This window comes from Lepisosteus platostomus, chromosome 6, assembly GCF_059453375.1.
Source record: "Lepisosteus platostomus isolate fLepPlt1 chromosome 6, fLepPlt1.hap1, whole genome shotgun sequence".
In the NCBI taxonomy this organism is placed as follows: domain Eukaryota; kingdom Metazoa; phylum Chordata; class Actinopteri; order Semionotiformes; family Lepisosteidae; genus Lepisosteus; species Lepisosteus platostomus.
In genome coordinates this window covers 45601745-45610469 of record NC_142616.1, presented here as the reverse complement: position 1 = coordinate 45610469, position 8725 = coordinate 45601745, and the positions used below count along the sequence as shown (strand labels likewise).

Sequence of the window (8725 nt, the reverse complement as noted above, 5' to 3'; positions counted from 1 at the left end):
AATAATTAAAAAAGAAAGAATGATAGAATCAATTAACAATTCAGTTTAACTGGTTCTTGTGGGACCATTAGGAGCTGGGCCAAACTTCAATTTTACTTTCACTGATTCACTCTAACAGAATCTTAAATCACTCATATAGCAGCTCAGCTGGCTAATAGTGTTAATGTAGTGTTAGAAAGCTGTAGACCACAGCACAAGGCACTGTATTGAAATTCTGTGACTTCAGTCTTTTTCTGAATTCAGAATTTAATTCAGTGAGGTATTACATTTTTTATTTGTTAGTGCTGCGTAAAAATTACAGCATCAAACCAACACCAAAAAATAGATGATGAACCCAATAAAATGAATGTCAAAACTAATTTATTTCAGCAAGTCTAAGGCCTATATTAAAGCATAATGATTCTCCTATACAGTATGTACAGTACTGTATACTTAATAATTGTTATAGTGGCTTGATAACTATCACCTGATCTGGCCATAAAACAGTGACCTGTACAATATCATTGGAAAAAATATGCTCAGATAAGAAGCCAGTATATAACTCTTTGCTTTCCATTTATTTTTGGTCATGCTGGTTGAAAAGCTCTTGTCAGTGGAGAGCTCTGTTTCCTTCAGTCAGTGGATAATGATTCCATTAATTTTGGCTTATTACAGCAATTATTGGATCAATTTCATAAGTGAAAGCTGGTTTAGGATAAAAATCTGAGGACCTCTGCTCCCTGAGGCTAGAACTGAAGACCCTGCCTCATGACCTGTTCATTCCCTACTGCCAGTAGTTATTAAATATTTTACTGTAATAGTTACTGCATTGTCCCTCAGCCTCCTGCCACCAAGCATATGACAGATTAAAAAATAGCTTCACCAGGGATGAGCGTCAGACTCCCATTGTATGGCAGCTTTGCAGGTTTTTACTGTTTACAAAATTTACAGTGTACAACTTTTACTGGAGTTTGACTGCCAGCCCAGCTCACAATGTATGTTGCCTATTGTTCTGCTTTATCTATTCAGAGCTCTGTGAATGTGACACAACAGATTTTGCATAACACATAGCTAAACAAGCGACAAAAAACTATATGCAATAGAGGCAGTTGTACAGTATATTCAGGAAACAGCAGTTGATTTGACTCCATCTCATGATGATTTGTTCACCTTCTCATGTAGCCCTGCAGCCTGGCAGTGTGACTCAGACATAGCTCAGATGCCTCCCCAGTCACATTCTAGGATGCTGCCAAGTGTGGTCTGGGTGTCGTCACAGAGCTGATCAAATAACAAGAGCAGCTAAAGCGACTCTAAAATTAAGTCAGTGCTTCTCAGGGAGCAGGACGGGAAGATCCAGGAAGCAGACCTATTTTGTTTTGGAGATGTTTCCTGGCAGCTTGCCTCAAAGTTGTCGGAAGTCTCATTGTGTCGCAGGACCTGTCTAGCGCTGGCATGAAACAGGAGAGAACTAAGTTCTCCGTATCACCACAGGAACAGGAACACAATCCAGGTAAATTGGCTGAGGAACTAGGGAAAGTCAGGCCTTTGTTTCTCGCACGGCACTGAGCCTTGAAAGTGCAGAGGTGTGATACATGAATATATTAATCCAAATATTTTGTTTTGTGGACATGCCATCTTTCTGAGACATGTTAATTCTTGCCTTCTCATTGACTACTGATTGTATCAGCATATCTGTAGACAGAAGGTACCTGCATTTTATTCAATGCATAGTTTGGTGATCATAGTGCATTTCTAAGCATACTACCTCTTAACAAATATTAACAATTAATATCTTATAGCATGAATCTGTATTATTGTTTGATATATGGTGACAGGTCTGAGAAATGTTGTTCTGCTGATGTCCCTTAAAAACAATGCTATTAATTAAGGAGGAGTAGCTCAGTGTCCTCCTGGTACTTTTTGCAATACCCCACAGATGACATTATTATTATTATTAAATTATAGATTATGCCTTATGTAATGAGAGGAAGCATACAGTACATTACTGAGATTTTACTTCTACCGAAGGAAGGAAAAATATTTGTGATGCTTGGAATACTTTCCCATTCAGGCAAAGACTGCAAACTGGTGAGGTGAAGTTTTCTCCACCTTTAGGAGAAAAGGGAGTATGACCCTTGCCTTTTCAATCCTCACTCTCACAGGAGAAAGCTGTGCGGGGCTCTATTACCTGAAATAGGGACAGTCCTGATCCTAGACCATGTCAGGTCACAGTCATATTTACTCAGCCTTAAAATTGCTCATTTCAGTCTGGCAAGACCTATATATCTACTGTATGTCTGCTTTTGAAGAAAATCTCATATGGCTCTTCACACTGAAATGCATGCTCTTTGAGAAGTGGCACAACATTGGTTTCTGAATTTTACAGTTACAGTAGGTGATTTAATAGGTTCTCTGTTAGTTAATTGGTCTGATCATTTGATTAAAATTCAACACTTAAAATTTACCTTCTACATCACCAAATATAAATATTTCCAGTTCAACTGATTATTTAGATTACATAAATGAGGAATGAAAAACACAGCAGTGTTCAATGTTCAAGGGCTGGAGCTTAAGGAACCCCAGCTCAAGATTAGGGATGAATGGAGTTTATGGAATCCAGCTCTAGGTCAGGGATGAGAAGTGTTTTTTACTCCACATGTCTAAGGGAACTGGGACCTTAGCTTTTTATCTCACTTGGGCCCTTAATAAATTAACTGACCTAGTTATTCTGTTTTTCAAAGTTAAAATGTTTTATAATTTGAACAGACTTTTGACACTTGCTGAATTATGGGTCCTCAAAACAAGAATATCACAAATGTAGCACAATTATGTTAAAGAAAAGCCATTCTGGTACTGACACTGATTTCCACTGGATAGTATGATGGGAGGAGAGCCAGGACCACTATGACACAGACTTTTGTTTGGAAATTTGCACTACTCCTGTTTTCTTTCAATATCTGAAAGCAAAACCATTCCACCAGAAAACATCCTACAACATAATGTTTGTTGTTTGAATGACAGAATACCTGTATATGGAAATTCTTTTGAAATTAGTTGTTGGTGTTTTAATTCTTTAGAAATTAGTCACTTGGTTGAACCTGGATATTCATATTCTAGGATCCTTCAAGAAAAAGCTGGAACAGACCCTGGGATCACCAAGATGAACATGATGGTTGAGTATTACAGTAGACACTGCTAGTATAAGTCTGAGCCATCTCAGGACTTTCACAACAGGTCTTGGACTCCACAGCACACCTTCTGTTAAATTGTGTTCATGTTGCAGATACAGTATGTCACTGATTAAGTATACAGTGACAGTATTCACCCACCTTTGGGGGTGAATAAAATAAAAAGTCCCATTTTATTGTTTTACAATATGTAATCATAATGTATTTAAAGGGGAACTGCAACACTGTTTTCATATTTTGGGGTTAGAAAGAATCAGCATTGTTAAGTTCATTTCAAACCTTAATAAAAGTAAAATGTACATGGTAACTTGTAAAACCTACATTTTACATAACGAAAATAGACCAAATTTCCAGGTATGGAGTCTCATATTCTGCGAATCAGAACAAGGCACCAAAACGTCTGGTGACATGTGAAGCTCAATGACATTGTAAACACGCAGGCTTATGAATACATCTCTTTTAATACAATAGAAATATTGCTGTTGATTTCAAGACGGCTTTCCCAACAAATGCTACAAATTATTTAACTCTGCATGTAAGTCGCGTCAGAACATTTCTGTGGTGAAATGTCTGCTGTACAACCTGTATTTATTCACTTGTACATCACATTAATCATTACGGAGACTCATAAGCAGGAAGGGGGGCATCTCCTTGCAATTCGTGGGAACTTGAATGTGAGTCTGCGACAATATAGCGACTTACAGAACTTTCACAAAGTTTTATGCTTAATTTGAAATTTATTTTCTTTCTATAATGTCAAGAAATGTATTTTGTTACCAAGATTTAATAACTGGTCTGAGAAATTGGGACCAGTTCTCTTTTAATTGGGATTTTTACCATTGATCAACACAAAATATTCTATAGTTTCAAATTGAAAATAAAAATCTAAATTATAAATGTTAAACAGAAAATAATTGATTGCATAGTTATTCACCTCTCCTGGGTCAATATCTGGTGGAGGCACATTTGGCAGAAGTTACAACCATGAGTCTTGGAAGTATATACCAGCTTTACACATCTGGACACTGCAAAATTTGCCCATTCTTCTTTGTTAAATTAAAGCTGGATGGGGACTTCTGGTAAACTGCAATTTTAAGCTCCTGCCACAGTTTGTTTATTTGATTTTGATGTCTGGGCTTTGACTGGGCCACTCCAGAACATGGACTTTTTTGTTTTTCAGCTACTCCAGTCTGTCAGTCAGTCACTCCAGTCTATCTGTATGTTTGGGTTATTCTTGTGCTGGAAGATGAATCTCCTACCAAGTCCCAGGTCAGTCAGACTGCAGTAGATTTTCCTCCAAGATTTCTCTGTACTTTCCTGCATCCATTTTGCCTTCTATCTTCACAAGTCTTCCAGACCCTGGCATAGTAAAGCATCCCCATAGTATGATGCAGCCACCCATGATAGGGATGGTGTTCTGAGGATGATGTGCAGTGTTATGCTTGCAACAAGAAATGAAATTTTTGGTCACTTCAGACCATAGAATCTTCTTTCACTTGGTCTCAAAGTCTCCCACAACTATAGTAGAGATTTGATGTGAGTAGGCTTTTTTAACAATGGCTTTAGTTTTGTCAACTAAGCCCAGATTTGTGAGCTTTTGGTGTATGCAGTTTTTCCCATCTCAGCCTTTGAAAACTGTAATTCATTACATTTGAGGCCTCCCTCAGTTTTTGAGGATGTTCTGCACAGATTTACAGCTGTGGCATATTGTCTCCATTTCTTTATAATGGAATTTACTGTGCTTTAGGGCGCATTCAATGCCTTGGAAAATGTCTTATACAATTCCCCTGATTGGTGTTTATCAATAACCCAGTCCCAGATTTGCTTTGAATTTTCCTTTGTCTTTGTGGTGTAGTTTTTGTTGGGAGATGTGGGATCTCAGAGAGAGTATGCACTAATTTAAGAGATAGATGTAATTAACCTGAATTCATGTGAAAAAGCTTAATTTCACACAGATGTGCTCCATTGAACTAGTTATGTAACTTCTAAAGTGAATTGGTTACACCAGGCCTATTCAGACGTCTTTGTAAAGGGGATGAATACTTATGAAATCAGTTGTTTTCTGTTTTATATGTATTACTAATTTAGGTGGATCAGTAGAATTTTGTTTATTTTGGCATTACACAATGGTTTGTGTCAATCAATGGCAAAACGTCCTAACTACACAGATTATGATTCCATATTTTAATACAATAAAAGCCCACATAAACTCCCCTTGAGTTGATAAGAGTGAGAGGTGTATCTGCTGACAGCCGTAGCACCTCTGTGGCTCACACTATATAAAAAAGACTCAGCTGTGGAGAGAATTATTTGCCGATTCCATATATTTTTAAGCAGTCTTCAAAAGTGGATCCACCAGATGATGAAGATGCATCTTTCACATTGAAGCACAAATTAATCAGCTATTGCCTCTTTGAAAAGTTGTTAAAAATGTTTGGAATTCATATTCCCAATATTTAATATTCAGATCCATTTCAGGTTCTGTAGGTTCCTTGATAAGACAATGTTGGTTTTCGCTATACCAAGATTAATTTGTTGAATAAAAGTGAACAAATAATTGTGTAAAATTAAAACATTATTCCACATTTTCCTTCATGCTTCATCACTACAGTTTGTACGAAAGACATTGAACTTGAAATAGGTCCTCCATGCCAGGGATCTACAACCAAGGCAGTCAAGCCCCAGTTCAGCAGGTGTTGCCGGTCACCATTGAATCACCAGTTTCTAAAGATATGGAACAATTTCTTTATTATCAATTGAACAGGTAATTTGCAATTAAGAGATTATTTTTAACTAAAATCTAAGTACTCTTTAGCTGTCAGGGATAAGAATTTTCTTAACTGAACATACAGTATAGTATGACTTGCTTGATATGGGTGCCGCCAATATTTGAGAATAGATTACCTATAATACTGCCTGGACTGGGGCTCCCCAACTGCTGTGCAAGGTCTGATTTCCACCCCAGATCTAAAAAGCCCCATAGAAGCCCTATGCACAGAGTTCTACAAAAATATTCTTCATGTGTAGAGAAAAATGCAGGACCTAATTAGGACCTAATTAACTGCTGGTAAACATGCAGAAGAGAGCGACAGAATATTGGTCACACCTAAAAAGCAATTCACAGAATTCCTACTACCACAGTGCTTTGCTGATCCAAGAGTTGGGTCCAGAGTGGAGCAGCCTCAGCCAGCTAGTCCTGAAGCTCACTGACACCAACCAACCTTTGAATAGCTCAACCAAAAAAAACAAACCAAATCATCAAATTCACAGGACAAGCCAAACAAAACTACCTTACTCACTAGGATACACAAATACAACACAAACTTGAATGCTACAGGATCCTAAAAAGACGACACACAACAGCCAACTATCTGACAGCAGGATAAGTGTGATAGACACAGCAAGGAAAAACAGAAGCTGATAAAGTATAGCCACAGCCTAAGTTGAATAAGGTGATTAGAAATTAAATTCAATGACAAAATAGTAAACAAAGCAAAACAAACAATAGTAAACAGCAAAATCTAAATACCAACATAGCTGCTGGTAAACTGGAAGCGTTAATCTGGTCAAATCAAATTGACGAGAGTGAGAGGTGGAGATAGGAGAGTTAAAATTCAAGTTTGGCAAGGGAAATGATATGTACACGCCTCCTTCCTTTATCACCGAAAGTCAACCGCTTGTAATACATTTAGAAAATCCTGTCTTGATTTATTCTGTTGACACTACTATGCGTTACCTGTATAGTTTCCAATTTAAATAAACTATGGCCAATTTCATGTTAATACAAATAACACGAATGAAACCTTTATAGTTACACTGGAAACACGTAACAATAACTCTATATTATTTCTCCTAGTTTTATTGTTTTCCGTACATTTGAATGTGACGTGTTTTAAGACTGGTCCCTGAAAATGTTGTCCTGAGTCATAAACGTTTCGTTTCTAACTGTACCTCTATAACATGTCATTGCTTTGGTCTTAGCCCGACTGGGCATGCTCCGCACTGGGGAAGTGGAAAGGGTGTGTGAGTGTGTCCGCGCGGGGGGCGAAGCGCGTCCTCTTATTCTCGTCCTTCCTACACAAGAATGAAGGAAGAAAGAAGGAGCTGTCCATTTCAGGACCCACAGGCTTCAAACTACGAATAATGAGCGGGAAGACCTCCATGTCTCAGTAATGAACCTTCTTTCTCTGATACGAAAGATACACATTCAACACAGGGACTCTTTTATCTGAATGCTGGCTGCAGAGGGAATGTGCCTTGCAGTAAAACTCCGGTCAATTGTAACTCAGATGTTCACTACACCGCACGCTGTAACGAACTCTTTCGAACTCTTTTTTTAATGGCATGCGTCGGCTTGGTAAGACCATTACTTGTTATATGTATTCTGTGTTGTTATTTGTTGTGCTTCGGATGTTTGTGGTTATCGTGGCAGATTACTATTTTGTGTAAAAATGCTTCAGCAGTCATCTCTGCGGATACTTGCCCGTGTATCTGGATTTGCACTGCATACCACGACTTCATCCTGTTTGTCCGAGTGGGTCTGTGTGCCAGTTCCATGTTGCCGCAGTTTCTTCAGGCGTGGATGTGTGGGCTTGTAGCTATATTTGCTTTAGGATTTTTTCTGATTTGCTTTTGTTTTTATCCTATTTTTCTCAAGGTTAAACATGCCCCTTCTCTGTTACTCATGTGAGGAAATTGAACCGAAGTGCTTGCGTGTTTACGGGTTGAACGCTTTTCGACCTTTAAGTGATGGGCTCTGACGAACATAAAGATCGACTGTAAGTGTCAGGGACCGGTGCTCTCATGACAGCGTATGAATTACTAGTTCAACAGAGACGGAAGTTTAATATTCCTTTAATCTACAGAATGCATGGAAATAATTATTTAGAAAGAGACACTCCGATACTGCTAACAGCTTTAATAATAAGAAGATATGAGGATACAGTAGTTACGGAACAGATCAGGAAACCAAAGAGGCTCCCAAAGAAATGAAATTTAAATACTGTAGATGCGTCGACCACAATCACAGGTCTTAATGGTCACCCTTAAATCTATAGTTTGTGAAGACTAGAGTTTCATCAATAAAGCAAACTAATTGTTTTAATTATGTTCCGATGTGGTCCTTGAGTGCTACAGAGTGTTAGGATTTTCATTCAGAGTGAAGTTTTAACTACTTAACTGAACTGCTTGATTGAATTGAACTAGCCTGTCGTCAAAATCGAATTGGTCTAGTTGTTTAGGAACAGATGATTTATGGGTGACTTATGAAATGTGCTGGCCAACGTAAGGGTTTATATACTTTCTGTGTAAATACAATTATCTTAAAATATTAATGTTCAAAAGATTGAACTCTGCATAAATTGTGATACCAAGGAAAGCTTTGGCTTCTCAGGATTTTAATTTTGTTTTAATGCCCTTGATCCACTGATGAAGGTATTTCATGTTAGAGTAGGCTTTCCATCCATCCATTTCTAAACTGTTTTTCCAATTCAGGGGCACGGGGGAGCTGGTGCCTAGAAAAGAAAGGGTGCAAGGCAGGATTCACCCTGGATGGAACA

At 38.0% G+C, this 8725-nt stretch overlaps 1 protein-coding gene and 1 long non-coding RNA gene across 6 annotated transcripts in view; both read left to right on the top strand.

Annotated features, from left to right (window-relative positions):
* Positions 1–1289: 1289 nt before the first annotated feature.
* LOC148661806 (uncharacterized) lies at positions 1290–6927 on the top strand. The gene is made up of 3 exons (XR_015939605.1): positions 1290–1489; positions 3097–3151; positions 5779–6927. It is a non-coding gene; the product is annotated as an uncharacterized LOC148661806 (long non-coding RNA).
* A 121-nt stretch (positions 6928–7048) lies between these two features.
* LOC148661804 (uncharacterized) overlaps positions 7049–8725 on the top strand; it is an 85971-nt gene continuing 84294 nt past the window's right edge. The window contains exon 1 of one of the 5 annotated variants that reach the window (XM_088636122.1): positions 7049–7524. The gene's annotated coding sequence lies outside the window, so the exon portion shown is untranslated. The remainder of the gene's footprint in view (positions 7525–8725) is intronic. The other 4 variants (XM_088636121.1, XM_088636118.1, XM_088636116.1 and 1 more) reach the window with 4 other exon arrangements.